We start from the raw sequence: 17,180 nt of genomic DNA on the forward strand, positions 1-17,180 counted from the left end.
TAATTTGTTTTACTTTGTAGGGGAAAAAAGTTGAAGTTTCTATTTTCTATGGAGCCTTTCAGATACCGATTTAGTTTATGCAGAAAAAAAAATTCAACAAAACAGGGTACCAGCATGAAAGAATTTCTAGGACAAACTGAAACGAATGATGGAACTTTGGTGTATGTGTGTATTTGCTTATAGTTTAACCTCTTAAAAATGTAAGATGTTTTACAATTATTTAAATAAACTTGTAACTTATTGTATGTAGAGGTAGAAATTAAACCCTTTTTTGGACTTTTTCCTCCAGTTGTACAATGAAGAAAAATGATGCAAAAATGTAGACACACGTTTGAGATAGATGATAACTGCTGCAGTTGCTCCTCACTTCCTCCCTGTTACTGAATTTGTGCACAAGGATGTATAGGATTCTTTCTGATTACCAGATTCATCAGAAACTTTTATACACGTTGTGGTGTACAGGTCACTAAATTCATGTTTGAATTTTCATCTGCCTCATCTTTCCCCTTTTCCAGGTTTTCTTTTCAGGCTATTCAGCTACTAGGATAAGCTGGCGAGTTTCAAAGCTCCTGCTGGCAAGTGAGTGGCACTTAGGGATTTGAACAGAGCAGATTTGTCAGGAGGTACTGAGCTGATATACAGAGTCCATATGTCAGTTGGGAGGGAAAGGCTTCTCTAACATACTGCTTTCCATGTAGTTAGAACAACTTAAGTTCAGTTATTCTTCATAATAAGGGTGCATTTATAAAGGGTAGATATGTATTTGAATAATTTATGCACTTTTATACTGAGTCATTAAAAATGGTATTTTCCATTTATATATTGAGGGTCATAGAAATAATCAATATTTGCTTTGTTTGAATTTTTCTGCATTTTAGTGTAAAAAAGTTGAGTTCTCCCTCGCAGCTGCTCTCCTGAGATTGGCAGGTGAGAACACCGCAATGAAAAATAACTCAATAGTTATTTGACTAAACCAGGGAGCCCTCTAAAGAACTTGGTTTTGCTGGTAAGTCATTTTTTGAGACAAAAACAAAATCAGCTACACTACTTACAACTGGCTAAAATACATACTATCCATAGTTGCAAAAAATAGTTGTTCCTGTAACAACATCTGTTTATAAATAAACCCTTAATGTACGGCCCCAAACCCATGCTTGGCCACTTCCCCAGTAGCTTTGTTGGTTGCTGACTGGGGTTTTTGGTGCTCGGTCATTCTATATGTACAGTAGGAACCGTTCAGCGCGTTCCTGGCCGGGGCTGGGCACTTTGTACCTGGCGTTGGCGCTAGCGGAGCTGCCCACGCGGAGCCCCCGGCCGGGGGACGGGCTGTTCCCGGCAGCTCCTGCCGCAGCCGCGGGAGCGGCGCACGGAGCGGAGCCCCCGACCCGCGGAGCCGCCGGCGCCCTCGGCACTGCCGGGGCGACGCTCCGGGAGCGCCAGGCTCTGCTCTGGCTTCTTAGTGGGAGCAGCATTAGGTGCCTTTTCAATGCCATTAAATTCATTTTTTTAGAGGAAGACTTTTAAAAATTGTCTTCTAGAATTCAAGCCCAAATTTACCAGCAAAAGTGGCGATTAAGATCAACTTCAAAATAGCTTTCCTTGGAATAATGTATTTTTAAGAAGCATGAATATATAGTGCATCTGATTGCAAATCAGGTTGCTCTAAGTGTCTACATAGCAGAACATATGAACTAAAGTAACTCACGGTTACCTGTGGTTGCCAGTTGAGTGACGCTGCACGTTCTGTGTCGCCCTTCGCGTCCTCGGGCCAGCAGCAGCCCCTGGAGCTCAACAGGCAGCGGAGCTGGAGCGCAGGAGGGCGCCGGGGTGGGAGCTGGGAGGTCCCGCAGGGGACGGGGACGGGCCGGGCTGCTGCTCACAACAAACGAGTGCCCTGATGCCGCAGCACAGGGATCAGGGCGCCGGAAAGGCCAAAAACGTGAAGCCGAAGTCATGCTTGGAGGGCTGGATGCATGAAGGAAAAAGAAAGAGCTGTAGGACTTAAGGCTGAGCTAAAGGCATCCCTGAATTTCAGTGCCCAGGTTTCCAAAAGATAATTCATACGAGTCTCATTTCTGGTATGTTATTTCCCTACTCCCAGTGCATGAAGATTTTTCTTCCCTGCCCGTCTCTGTACAGGTGACTTGTTTTTCCATCTCTGCTACACTCAAAATCCATGACCAGCAGATATTCCCGGTAGGAATTGCTAGGACCAAATGCTGAAGAGCAGCAGTAGCTAACTCACATTTTTTTTTTAACGAACAAAGCTTTTCCTTACAAAATTTCAGTTAAAATGGTTTCAAATGAAAAAAAGGAGACATTTCAAGAGAAAAGCTATTTTGTTAATTGTCCACCAGTTGTATAAATGTGTGTGTGGGGAGGTTATTGCATAAAACATCACTGACATAGAAAGATTCAAGAAAAACTGACAAGCAGAACAGACAAGGTTCTGAAATTCTCAACATTCCTTTCACATTTCAGTTGTTTTTACGAGCTCCATCCGGTTGCTCAAGTGGGACAGTCCAGGGTCCAGTGAAAGACAGAAAAACCTTTCCTAGAAAACGACTTCAAACACTTGTAGGAAGGGAAACAACTGTAGCTGCCTAAGCTAATGTAAACAAGGAGAAAAAAAAAAAAAAGGCCACTTTCTAGTTTCAGCTGAGCCAAATAAATGAAAACAAGTAAATGCAGGAATGACTCAGAGCAGGAGCTTTGCTCGTGCATGGAAATCATCACACTGAGGCTGTGCAGAGCGTGCCAGCCTCACAAGGAAGAACGCGTGTAAATAAATTCAATCAGGAATCCTTGAACGGGAAAGGGGGACTTTGGCAGTAGCAAACACCCAGCAAAAAAAAAAAGAAAAAAAAAAAAAAGGCAGTGTAAAAATTTGTGTGTAAGGATTTTTTTTTTTCCAGTGTAATAATAAGCAATCTGTCCTCTTTTAGTTATTGCTGTTTAATACTCCCAAACAGCTTTCTTTTTTTGCCATGAAAAGAAGGAAGCTGCTGTGATAGATGCTTACAAATTTTATAACTTTAAAGAGTATGTTTTATTTCATTATTTATCTGGGTATAGCATCTTATTCTCCCTATTTCTTTGCACATTTCCGATATGCATGGTTTTTAAAGACCATTTTCTCCCTTCTGTAAATTAAGGCCTCATTTCTCCCTCCTGTATAGTTCAGTTCTGGGCTTTGTTTGGGGTTGGTTTGTTTGTTTTTGTTTTCCGTTTGTTTTTTTGCTTTGTCAATTATATAGTATGAAGTTGCTATGCACAGAGCTTTTGTAAAGACAGCTTTTTTGTTTGTTTACTGTTTTTAATGGTCCTACTTATGGAAGAATATCTTGTTTGTAAAATGAATATGTCTACTTCAGTTTTAAACTTTAAATTATCCTAACAAAAAAAAATAAAATTTTTGTACTGTACACAAGGGGGGGGATTATCTTAATTTCAAGCATTCTGCGTGCTTTGTTCTGTCTTTTATCATCTTCGCGGGTCGCTCGGGGAACAGGTAAATGACTTGTTATGGAGCAGCTTTCAGATGATGTCTTTGTGCGGGTGGGAGTTGGGGAGCCAGACACGGGAGTCCCGGTCACCGAGCGGAACACGGAGCTTCCTGCGGGGAGGCTGGTTGTGGAGAGGGGAGCCCCTCGGGCGGGAGCGGATCCTCCGGAGCGGCTCGGCCAGAACCCGCGCGATGCGCCGCGCTGCGGAAGCACGGAGAGGAATCGCGCGCGCCAGGACCCGCGCGGCCGCGGCGCGCTGGGCACAGCTCGCTTCAAGAACAGCCGCCTACAGAACAGGTTCTCTCCCGCACACCTGCCTTTACTGCCTCTTTCTAGCTGATTTTGTCAAACTTGAGTTTCACGTCAATCCATGGTGGAACAACAGCCGCTCTTTCAGCGGGCGGGCAGGGAATTGCCAACCAGTTGCACTATCTACCTGGGTGACACCGCGCAGCCGCCGCGGTGCAGAGCCCCGGGCTTCCACGGCCGGTTCCCCGCATGGGAATGCTGCTGTCGAGGGCCCAGCAGCCCCGTGCCGGCCGCGTGGGCGTCCTCGGGGCGCCGGCCACAGCGCGAGGAAAGGGGAAACGAGGGGAGAGGCAGCTCGGGAGCAACCGCCCCAGTGAGAGCGGCTGGGGGCTGCTCATAACACCACGGCGCCCTGTTTACAAGCTCGGAACTCGGCCAGACACGGGCCGGATCCTCAGCTTTCATAAAGCCGCGCTGGGGGAAGCGCACCAATTCAGGCCGTCTACAGATCTGGCCATATAATTACTTTCTCCTCTGGCCTGCAAACCAGAAGCACAACTATGAAATAAAAGAAGAAAAACAAGCCCGGGGTTTGTTTTCTGTTTCCATTCATGCCAGCGCAGCACCCAAAAGGGCTCCGGTCACTTGTGTTACTTACAGTGCTGGGGTGTGAAGGAGCGTCGTGGAGGGCAGCCCAAAAAGGGAACGGGAGCTGCTCCCCACGCACGAGGCTGCCGTCGCTCGCAGGTGGGATGCTCTGGTTGTTCTGGAAGGAAAGCACAGGGAGGTGGGACAGGAAAAGGAAATGACAGCAAAAATTCAAGTATGATCTTGTAGAGATAACCTACATGTTCTAAGGGCACTTCTTATTCACATTAATATTCTTTATAGTTTCTTACCAGAAAAATAAAGGACCCTCTATGCTTATTATCCTATTCCAAAATAAAGGTGACATTACATACATGCAATGTTGCAAGTTCTCATATTACAATTGTGCTGATGTTCAAAGTCTTTTCATATTAAAACTCCAACTTTTGGAGGCCTAGGAATTTTAGCTCATGTATCTACAGACTAACTTGCAGAAAAAGAGTCCTTAAAATCCAATACAACTTTCAGAAACATTTAGAATTGTGAAAATTCTTATTCTAATTCAGTTTCCCAATACATTATTATTTTAGAAGAAATACAGCCTATCATATAAAGAAATATTTCTAATAGCAAGTTGCCTTTACAGACTGCAGCTAATTTTGATATGAAATTCGAGTGACGCAACTTTTGCCAGAAAATCGTGGTTTATGGGGACACGGGAACCCAAGCCAGCACAGCCTGGTGCTCTGCAGAGCTCTGATGCAGAAGGACTTTCCTCAACACTTCACTGAAATCACAGGAACTTGATTGAAATTTAGCAGCAGGGTCCCTATGACACTGCAATTGCTGCAGTCATTTCTTTGTCTTTAAAATGCCATATAATTGCTAATGTAATTAGTGATGTATACAGAGGGGGCCTGTGCAATTACCAAGTCTTAAGATCAAGTAATTAATGTTCTGTCAACAAAACAGCAACTGTTTCATTAACAACTGTGTGGATCTGGGAACAGATCAACCCGCAGCGCGGCCCGGCCCGCGCGGCGCCGCTCCCAGGGCTGCTCCCGCCTTCCCGGCCAGCAGCCCGTGGTCCCGGCCTTGTGAGTGATCCCAAGTATCATGAACTTGAAAAGCACCTCGAACTTCTCATTAGACTCTGCGGGACTTCTTTGGATTTGCTTCATGTTTTCTACCAAATCCCTGCTAGAAATACCCATCTCGTAACGTAAAACTAGCACTGAGCTACCACACAGATTTTATTTTTCATTCTCCTTCCTTTAGAAACAACGCCAGGTTTTACAGCAAAGGTTTCCTGACAAAGACTCCCCTTTTCCTTACAGCTAACGCAGATTGTTCACAGCCCCTAAAGCGTTTCCAACCATCGGCCCTTGCGTGTCTCCTCATTCCAGTGCTTAGTCAGGAGGCCGATGTCCATGCCCGAACGCAGTCGCTAGAGGAGCACGAGGAGCTGTTCCGGTCCCACCTGCGAGCACCATCTGCTGGTTCCTCATCTCCTCATCCCTGACCCGGAGCAGCTCCTCTGCCCGGAACCCTCCGGGATGAAGCCCTGGAGCACCCGCTCCACGTCCAGCCCCGCACGTGGGCAGGTCCCGAGAGGCTCCGCGCGTCGGACGCCTCCGTCTCCCAGAGCTTCCGTCGCTGCTCTGCCCTCGGAACCCCCGTTACCACCAGCTCTGCTCCCTCGAGCACTTTTCCCTGCCTCAGAACTGCGCCTGCACCTCTGAATTGAGGAGAAAAATCTCTGTCTTGAGGGGCCTTGTCTCTAGATCAATCCAGAGGTTTCATCCATGAGCTTTAAGAGGCTGTCAAAATGGCCAGAACTCAGGAACTTTGCTATTTAACCCTCCCTAGGCCTGTGTGCTAAGAAACATACGGTGCACGTAAGTTGTGTGTGGAAAGGAGCACCGAACAGCCCCAGCATTTTGTGGTTTTGCTTGCAGTTTACCTGTCTGGGAGGCAGTGACCCGGACAAACACGATCCGTACCAGCCGGAACACGCGGAGCCGTGCGGCCCCCGCGGGTCCGGCAGCCCCAGGACGGCCGCGCGCCGCCCGCTCCCCGCGGCTCCAGGGCAGCAGCTCCCGCAGCGTCGGCTTTCCTCGGTGTCTGGGTTTTTGATAGGACTTTTTAACAACGGCTGAATTTGCACATGGCAGACACTGGGGAAAGGAAGCAGTTCTAAGGGCCTTGCTTTCCCTCTTGTTTAGGATTTGGACTCCATAACCACACAGTACAAACTAGCTGCATGAAGCATCTTTTGCCATAAAGATTCTGGAGGTTCCCGTAAGTGCCTTTTCAGTGCACTGGTAGTCTAAATGGCTAATATGTTTTTTCCTCAAATAATAACTGTCCTTTTTTTCTACGTTTGTGCTTTGTCCGTTGGCCCTTTCCCTTTGCATCCACGCGAGCTGTGCTGCCGGCACCGTGGGACACACAGGGACACCCACCGCGCCGCAGCACCCGGCAGTGTTTTGCCCCTTGCAGCACCAGGATTTGCTTGGGACCCATTGGGAAGTCTGTGGGATGAGCAGAGATTGAACCTGCACCCTGGATGTGACAAAGGTACTTTGGTAAGTGGTAAAAAGGCAGGTCTTGGAGCTTCACCTATTAATCTATTAGTATGTATGGGAGCATCGCTTTCTTAAAGCATTTTTGAATCATTATTGGCAGAGTCTTTCTTCATGGCACTGTTCTACCCCTTGCACGAGCCCTGCCTGACACACGTTCCCTCTCCCGGATACTTGTAACGTGCCACATCTCCAAGCAGATTAAAATTATGGATGCTTTTCATTCAGTTGCTTTTGCAAGAAAAGGGTGGGAAGGATGGGGGAAAAAAAGAACCACGTTTAATGCTCTACAGTAGCACAAACCTCTTGGGCATAAAACATCATTCAGGTAGACACATCTGGTGAAATGCATCACATCAAATTAGTATCAAGGGTATTGAGATTCTAAGACAACCGGCAGACAATTCCCCTTCTAATGTACTGCTTTTGAGATTGTTGAAGAAACCTGAATCCCAAATCTCCTGTGAAATGAGTGATACTAAACATGCCTGCTCAAATACTGAAAGTGAAGATCAAAGACGCAGTGTCCAAATTGGCTTTGCAAACAAAGCAACCCCAGAGAGCCCCAAGAGAACGTGGTGCTAATTTTATCAGATCTCCTTGACTTCTTCCTCCAAACAGTTTGTCATTTAAGAAAACTAATAGTAATGAGAATGCATATCTCTACCTCTCGGAAACCTCATTGTAAGACAAACTCACTCCCTTTTAAGTATGTGCTTTGCAAGTCACCTAATAGTCTTAATCTATTTTAAATGAAAAATGAGAATGTTTCGCTCTGAAGGTACCTGCCTTTTGGTCCCCTACACACACACTCTGCCATGAATATTTCAATACAACTCAGCCTTTCAGATCAATACAGACAACTCTCAAGTTCTATTGATTTTTGGAGGTTTGGCTCACAGGGGTGATAAAATATTTCTCAAGTTATGAAACCTGAGTTGAGGAGCTTTTGCTGACACTTCAGCACTTACGATAGATACATCTCTCTCTCAATTTGTGACTAAGCAATAAGTCTTGATAAGGTGGGCAATATCATCCCACAGGGCCCACTTAAGGTCAAAAAGAGAAGCCAGGATAATAGTACAGCCCTTAAGGTCCCCCAACTTCAGTTTTCTGAGGTAATCACTTATTCTTTTCCACATGTGCTGAGAGCCCTTCTCCCAACATTCATTAGTCAGTGAGTGAAATTCCCTTTCCATGGACCTCTGTAAGCTGTCAAAAAGAAAGGGACACCAAAGCAGACACCAAATAAAGCAACTCCCTGCTGAGGCAAGGAAGCTAATCCTCTCCGTATGGAAAGGAAATATAGTTAATTATGTATTTATGCATGTCATTGCAGACTTATATCTTGTTTCACTTTCATCCACAATGATCCTAACCTATTAAAATATAATGAGTAAACATTTCTGTCTTTCAAATAACAACACACAGGTTCTCAGTGTTTCCCAATCATTCCCTGGCAGGACACTGCAATTTGGTGCAGTTATTATTTGCATTAAAGTAGCACCTAGGAAAACAAGAGCTTCTTCGTCCTGTCGCAAACACATTTCAAACAGGTTCAGCAGTGCAGCTCCATGAAACTAGAGGAGATCTGCACTTTCGTCCCAGTTTGCCACTTGGCACGTTTAACTCAAGCACGTGCCATCCAATCAACACCCATTGCCTCCCATGGCAGCAATATCTTGCAAGAATCCTAAGTTAGTTAAAACCTGCTTTAAAAACCCACGTTGGCCATCTCTAATCAAATTACATTTTTCAAGCTGTTCACTTCCCAAATCCCATAAAATGGTTTCTAATATTTTTCCCACAACTGGTGTTAAACTGTAATTGCTTGCTGTATCTTTTTGCCCCTCTTGAATAATGGGTGTTAAATTTGCCACTTTATAGTCCTTGGGAATGTGACCTGTCATTATAAAACTTCTAAAAATGTCAGTTAACACTTCACAATTTTCTCTCCTTTATTTCCTTTTACAGCAATGGATGTACCCTCCCCGGACCAGATACCTGATCTGCCTCCGAGTGTAAGACGTTTCAGCAAGAATTTTGCAATCATTTGCACACTAACACCTTTAACATGCCTGGGAATAGAAAGCCAGATCTTTGACTGATGGAAACTGGCATTACTCCACTAATTTTAGGAGTTACCTCAGTTTACACCACTTGAAGAGTTTGCCATACACTGCACTTCTTGTAGTTGACCTCCTCAGAAAGGCTCAATCCATCTAATTTCTCATTATTCAAACAAAAACGCAGTTGCAGGTAGCTTGAATACTTCATTGGAGGCCAGCGTGATCAGAAGAGCTGTCACTGAACAGCAGAGCTTCCTGTGTCGGGATTCGGGAACGCGGCTCCGTCTCCCGCCGCCGGAGCAGCCCGGAGCCCCGGGGCCTCCCGCCGGCTGCGGGACCTCGACACGGCCTTTCGGAAATCCCGATCCTGCCTGGGGTAGTCGGAGCTTTCCGAGCTCTCCCATTCCCTCAGCAGGTTTGCACAGCTTTTCAGCAGCGGCCGGCACCGGATCCCAGCCCCTGCATCCCTGCACCACGTTCCTCATCGCGGCCGGTCGCGGCCGCGCTCCGTGGGCGCCGGCAGGCGGAGGACGAGGTCTGCCCCGTCACCGGGGTCCTGCTCGCGGTCCTGCCCGGCCTCCTCCTCTCCCCTTCCCGGGATCCCTGGCTTCTCCCGCACTTGTCACCCCCTGCTCCGAGCGCAGGCCCTGCTGGCAGAGGGGAGCAGCCAAAGAGCCAGAACCTCCCGGGCCCGAAGCAGCGCCCTAAGCTCCGCGTTTGCTCGGTTAGAGACATCATTTAAAGTATCGTTCATTCAACATCAGTAACAGGATGGGTCACAACTCAGTATTAAATGAGAGGCCATTCTCAGATATCCACAGCTAGGAACTGGACATTGAACCACTGCCCGAGGTGCCCGAGACCCCAGGTTACTGCACTGGAACATGAAGGGCTTCCCCAGGCTGCTCACTGGAGCTGTGCGCCCTGTGCCGGGACGAGGCTCTCGGGAGCCACCCCAGGGCACGCACATGTCGAGGGAGACGCTCCAGCTGTGCGGCACGGACACGGCACCGACACGGCACCAACGCGGCACCAACACGGCACGGACACGGCATGGACACCAACACGGCACAGACACCAACACGGCACGGACACCAACACGGCACGGACACGGCACCAACGCGGCACGGACACGGCCCCGACACGGCACGGACACGGCCCCGACACGGCACGGATGCACACGGCTCCCCCCGTCCATCCTGGCTGCCCTCCCAAAAGGGCTCCCACCACCTGGGATGCAGCAGTGAACACGGAGTGAGGGCAAATTCCCCCTTACAGCATCCAAAGGTCGGCTCTGCCCCAGCCAAGAGAATATCCAGGACATGTTTTATTTACATTCCTCAAATAGGGCACTTGAGCTTTCAGGGGTTTTTGTTTTGTTTTTTTTTTTAAACCAAATTTTGTCAGATGAATTTGTCTGCAAACTTCTTGTAAAGCCCCGAACAAGTTCTGCTGAGCAAAGCCAGACCCCGTTTACTATTCTCTGAGCTTCCAAGGCACCTCCTTGCACTGGAATCGCACCGGGATAGAGCAGTGATGTAAAACCAAGGGAAATGAATCGAGGCTGTTAGTATCTGAGCTATTAAATGTAAAATTTCTGTTTGTGAGCCTCAGAGGTTTCTTAAAGCGTAAGGAATGTCATCAGTCTAACCATGCAAGGAACTGGGGGTTGTTTAAAGCTTGATTTAGCTCAGTTTCTTTTAGGTCCAGAACCACTTAACATAAAGTCCTGCCTCGCATGAAGCTAGACATTCTATTAAAGTCGGGACAGAACAGCACACTTGAAAAACATCTGCTCCAACACTCTTTGTTGTCTAGACCAATGATAGATTCAGATCCAGAGGAGTCCAACAAAAAATGATTAAAGGCTTGGAAAGGCTTTTCAGAGGGGGAAAAACATAAAAAAGAAAAAGAGTGGGAGACATTTTTCAAAGGCATCTAAATGTCTTGCAAGCCAAATTGCTAAAGACAGAGAGGAATCCAGGTGCAGCAATGGTTAATTCACCCATCCTCCTGATGAAAGCTAAATAATCCATTTTGTGTTCTGGGCTCTTGTAGCTAAGCTCTTCCAGTTCCCCCTTCCTTCCAAGATTTTAATGAAGCAACAACCTGAGGAGATACCTCAGCTCCCACGCTTGGTGCTCAGTGTGTTTCAAGCCTTTAGCAGCTCCTTCTAGGAGCTCGTCCACAAGTATCCGTGCCTGAGCAACCTTTGTGCTTCTGGTTAATAAGAGCTTTTTATTATTATTTTGTGGGAATAATCAAATTTTCTTTCCTCAAAACTATGAGGAATGGGAAATTTACAACTGCTAACTCTGTTTCTTAAAAGGGAAATTATTTTTAGCCCATAAGAACTAATTTATTAATAGAAATAATCATCAGAAGATATCAAAGAAAAAAGGAACTTTTCAATAGAAGAAAATAAATGCCTGCACTTATGCAAGATAGTAGAAGACGGCAGGCTCTGGGACGGCACCACCCCAGGCAGCGGGTCTGCGCGGATCCGGACAGAACGCAAACCCGCACTGCCGAACCGCTTCGGGTTGGCTTCCCAGTGTGTCACCTAAGTGCAGTCCAGGCTATACATCGCTACGGAGAAAAGAGAGCATCTTTCAGCACCACAGAGCCTCACCCTATGCAGAGGGGCAGCGGCCAGCGCAGAGCTCTGCGGCACCGTGCACGGCACGGCACAGCACGGCATGGCACAGCACCCAGCACGGCCAGGGCCAGCGCAGAGCAGCACCGTGCACGGCACGGCACAGCACAGCACGGCACGGCACAGCACAGCACAGCACGGCACCCACAACACCCACGGCACCCACAGTCCTGCAGCCAGCACGGCCAGGGTTAAGACACCCTCCTTACTGCAGTTGTGATTGGCTCAAATGGTGTCAAGACCCAGACAGAAACTTTTGGTTCTAAAACGTCTTTTCTCGATTCAGAGGGAATGTCCATGAGTAAGTCCTATTACATTACAAACAACAGTAAAAGATGAAAGTTTGCACAGACTGTACAGACTTTATAGCAACTAGCTACAATGGGTGAAAATCCTAGCTTATGTTGTTGCTTCTTTAATATGTGTTAAATCAACTTCCATTGGCAGCCCTTCTCCTTCCCTCACTTGATTTGAGGGCCCTTTCTCCTTCCCTCACATAATTTGACCCTCAGGGCATAAGAGCTTTTTCCTCTGCAGCTCCTGCCCAGAAGTGCATCTTCTTTGCATCTCTTTTCCCCTTCCACTCATTCACGCTCTCTTCTAAACTCAGCTGGAAGCATCTCTTTTCCCGCTTGCCCATGACTCTTAATTTCTCTCTCCCTTGGCAGTTATTTAACTCATTAACTGAATTAATTTTAACCCTAAAGCACTTTGAATGAATAGATTTTATGAAAGATCTGATACAAAAAGAAGTCTTGGGGCCTTTATGCTGCTGTAGGTGCACAGAGGAGCCTTAATGTAACTGAGAATCAGTCCCTTATTTCACAGATCCTGTATGGGGTTTAATCTCAGTGCAAGTCACAGATTCCATTTGGTGACAAAGTGGCTCTTTGATTGATAAAGGTCCCATGTCTCTGACATACACTAAGTAGCCAGGCATCCTGAACAACGAAAAAATTATTCTTGGCTCTTTAGAAACAAGACACTCTTGTCATTTTCCCACACATGCTTCCAAGCAAAGTTCTTTTTCGTTTTAGAGTTCTGTTTCATTAGAAAATATTAAGAGAGGAGGAGCCTCTTAATCTGCAAATGGGCTGGGGAAGGAATAAAAGGAAGAAGCAGAGGAAGAAAAGATGGAACCTGTCTGTGATTGAGGGTATTTTCTCCATTACACACCATGATCATGGAGCCTAAATAAGAACTTGCTCAGATCCTCTCAGCATAGATGATCTCACAGCTCTTTCCTTATCTCTATTTTCTAGATTTCAATTTATACACTGCTAGGAAACAAAATACTCTTCATAGATCAGTGCCAAAGTGAAATCCTTGTATCAGAAACAAATATGTTTCTGATATACGGAGTAAATTGACCCCAAATACAGCCCTGCTGTGGGTTGTTTTCCCTCAGAGCAGCAAGCACTGAGCAGGACTGAAGCTGAGCCAGACTCATTTGGCTAGTCATTACTTGACTGAAAGGTGATACTAACCATTTAGATGGTTTATCCCCTTCTTGTTAGTGGCATCGTTCAGTCAGGACTGCTAAGCCTCCCAGTGAACGGATCGCATCTCCGGAGGGAATTACTCGCTCCAACCAGGAAATGTGGGGTTTGTTAGTTCAAACAGCATCTGTAGGAAGCTGGTAAACAACAGCTGAGATGATGAAAGATCACATCAACTCCTTGCTTTGAACTAAAAGACATTAAAACCATGAGTGTACAAGTTCTTATTATAGTTTAGGCCCCCCTGCCTGCTGCTCCCCAAGAACCTGGCATGGTTGTTCTTGCTGCATAACAAGCTGTATAATAAAAATCCATAAAAATATCAATAAGGCACTTAAAAGTGACATGCAAAAGTGACAGAGGCCTATTTCTGGAGATGCTGGCAATTTGTTACTTTATGCCTGGAACGAAATCAAACACTCTTCCTGGCCCAGACTGACATTTTTCATCTCAGAGACTTCAGATATGTTGTCACCTGGATGTACATATGAATACCCAGAAACAGAACCATTAGCATCATTTGTACAGGGAGCATATGCCAGGTGACTTGCAAATGAACACAGGGACATGCTGCTCCCCTTTCCTATAACCTCTCAACTTTTTCCTCCTCATAAATACCCCACAAGGCTTTCCCCTTAATAAAAAGGGCACCTGCGGAACTCGGTACGTAAGACGCAGGACTGCACTGGAGCTCTCCTGCTCACCCGCAGCGCAGTCACTGCTCCCCTCGTGCGTTAGGGGACACTGCAGGCAGCTTCTGGGGGAAGGAAACCTCTGAGGCCTTGGCCCTGCGGCAGCTCCTTGGCGTGTCCAGGACAGCAGCGTGCAGCACTTCAGTGTCTCCTCATCCGTGAGCATTAACTATGCCCAAAACTGAAAGAGGAGGGATCCAGCTAGGAAATTGGCTCAGAGGCAGCAGGACACGCTCCTACCTTTCAGAAGACACTGTTTTCAGTGAGTCTCTCTATCCCTCACAGACAATGGTGCAACAGCAGCAGCCCATCTCCAGCGCGGAGTCCCATCCACCTGTGACAGATGGAAGACGCAGGCAGGCCGCATTGCTCACCTTCACCTCTGCCCCTTCCCTCGATGGGGGCTATAAGCCACCACGTTCATTCACCAAGCGCCCGCGCAGAAACACGAGCCTCAGATGAGCAGCAGGTCATTAATTACTGATGATGGATGGGGGGCTGCAGCCCCTCGTCCGGGCGGGCGCTGCGGCGCGCGGCTCTGCTCCCCTGCACCAAGCGCTGCAGAGACATCCCCCTCTGCAGCCCGGAGCTGCTGGGTCTGATTCCACCAGCTTTGCAATGTAGAATGTGAAAACAAATCTGTTCAGATTCTTTCCCTCTGCTTACAAGACTTAGCACCTTTGCAGAATGAACACTAAGCAAAACACACTGAGATGAATTAATTAGACCCTAGGAAAGAACATGCAGGCTTGGAGAGGTGTTTTACTAAGCCATTTGCAAGCAACAATTAGAGGGGATGTAAATTGCATTCGCCAGCGCTGCCGAGATGACAGAACGGAGCCACCCGGACGGAGAGCACACTGGGACGCTGGGGCTGCCGCGCTGCTCCTGGCCAACGCGGCTCTGCGGGCAACCGAGGCACTCGCGGCTGTTCTGGCACTTACCCCCTTCCCTGCTCCAAAGGTATCTGCCTGCATTAAGGGGCTACAAGTACTGCAATAAAAAATAAAAAAAAAACAAGTTTCATTTGACTCTTGTTGCAGTGTACACCAGAGCTGCATGCTTTACAAGTCTACTAGAGTGAAATAAAAAGTAAGACTTCCTGGATGTCTGCTCCATTTCTCAAGTTATGAGGCAGAGAAAAATCTGCAATTGCTTTACATATAAATGTGAAAACAATTTTAGAACTCCCTGGCCCTTTATCAACATGCATATGTCTCCTACCAGCTCCAAACTGCACATCATAACAACACAGGAGAGCGGCGGTGAAGGAAAGGGTTCGACCCTGCAGTTCTGTGTTAACCTGCTTATATCCAACCATTTGCAAAATTACCCCTTTCCCCTTTAGAGGTATAGGGGGGTGTAGAGGGCTCTACAGCTTGTTTTATTTTGAGAGGGGAAGCAAAATAAAAACCAAAATCCAGGGACTATCTTCTCTCACCCCCCATAAAGGTCACTGAATGCTGGGGGATGAGGAATCTAAACCAAATCACGGCAGTCTCAAATGCAGACTTGGTACCATTTCATAGATACTGCTGGCCATGTGATACTGCTCTGTATGTTGCATTAATGTATACAGTATGAGAAAGAAAAGAAATATGATAAATTATGTGTATTTCATTCAATCAGTCAAAAGAAAAGCCAAACTCCAGGTGGCTGAACTATACAGAGATTTGCACCAAAATAACCAAATGTTAATTCAACTGTCTCATTATTTCTACATTAATCTAGTCACATAAACTCACCCCATATTCTACTATATCTATCAAGAATGGAACTTGTTGCACCAAGAAAAAAGAAAATCAACAATATGCTATTAAAAATATTTCTTTTAAGTAGTAGTAACCTGCCTTCTCCTTTGGCGCAGAGAGCCAAAACCTTGCATAGCACGGATATAAAAAACAAACCCAGGCGGACCCCTTCCTGCAGCATCCGCAAGGAAGCCCCGGGGAGCCGGGAGCCACCTGAGGGCGAAAGGGAGCCCTCGCGTCGGCGCAACGCGCTGCCGGAGCCACAAAACGGCACCGGAGAGCGGAGCACCGCGACCGCGCGCCCCGGCGCCCACCAGCAGGGCCCCGCACAAAGGCACCTCCTCGGCCAGGCCGACCTCGGCACGAGCAGACTGGCACCAACCGCCGCTTGCGCTGAGCTCGCAAATCTGTGCTCGATTGAAGCCAACCTCCCCAAAAGACACCCTAGCACACTATGGAGAACATGACAGATTTTAAGGTATTCCTCATCCCAGCGGCCAAACCAAGCAGCAGCCAAACAGCTGCTTAAAATAGCAGTCAAACTGAGCCTTGGCCAAACTTATGACAAATTATTTTTGTGAAACAACAGAGTTGTGCAGCAGTCTGGTCTCTGTGCCCCTAAAATATTACACAGAAAAATTTTCTGATCCAACTAGACTCTTTTTTTCAGGTTGAAAGAGGTGAAGAATTAGAAGGTGGAACCTGCAAGATGACAGCAAAACAAACACGGTCTTTGTAATGAGCTGCGCCCAGGGTGCCCCATCTTTAGCCCCATGAAGCTGCTGGTCGCTGATTTAAACGTTCCTGTGCCGGGCTCCGCACAGGGAGCTCTTGAAGAGCTCCTGAACTAAACAAACCAGAGAGCATTTCCTGCTACGGGAGCAGCTCAACAGGCAAACTAGGCTGCCTTGAACTCGAAACAGCACCGACTGCTTCGGTGCCAGGGAGGAAAGGCTGCAGCCTGCCCAGGACAGCGACGGCCCTGCACGATCAATTATTGATATCCACGGGAGCTGGAAGACGCCTTATGCCAGTTGCCCAAGGGACGCGGGAAGCCCAAAGGGAGACAGGAAGTTAATGGTAAAGCAGAGAACCAACAGGCACCTCCGACTTTCCATTTTAACCATATGTCCATGTGTCCTTTTAAATTCTCTGTGTTCTGCTTAAAAGCAGTTCTCCCATCTCTGCGCCCCGCTCCGCTCCCCAGCTAGAAGATGGCACTTGAGCTCTCCTAGCTGCGCTCTGTCAGCTCGCGCTGCCACTTGGGATGTGCTGTCGCTTCCATGGAAACAGAATCATGAATCTTTTTCCCAGGAAATGCCTCCAAACTGCTTTCATTTGGTTTGTTGTTTCCACGAGAGGCTCTGCGTGCATATGTGCATGTGTGTGCAGAGGCTGTAGGACTTTTGCTATTACTTAACATAAAACAACCTTTTGAAAAATGAATTAGATGCAACATTAATTTGAGTACACAAATTCTCCCTTTTCAACAGATTTTGCCCCTTCTGTTTGGGGTTCCTTGCAAACATTGGTCTTGCAGTTTGGATGGCACGTGGGTATTGAACTATTCACTGATTTATGTGCG

Source organism: Tinamus guttatus, unplaced genomic scaffold (assembly GCF_059628265.1).
Source record: "Tinamus guttatus ecotype Peru unplaced genomic scaffold, ASM5962826v1 Tinamus_guttatus_pri_ptg000123l, whole genome shotgun sequence".
NCBI lineage: Eukaryota > Metazoa > Chordata > Aves > Tinamiformes > Tinamidae > Tinamus > Tinamus guttatus.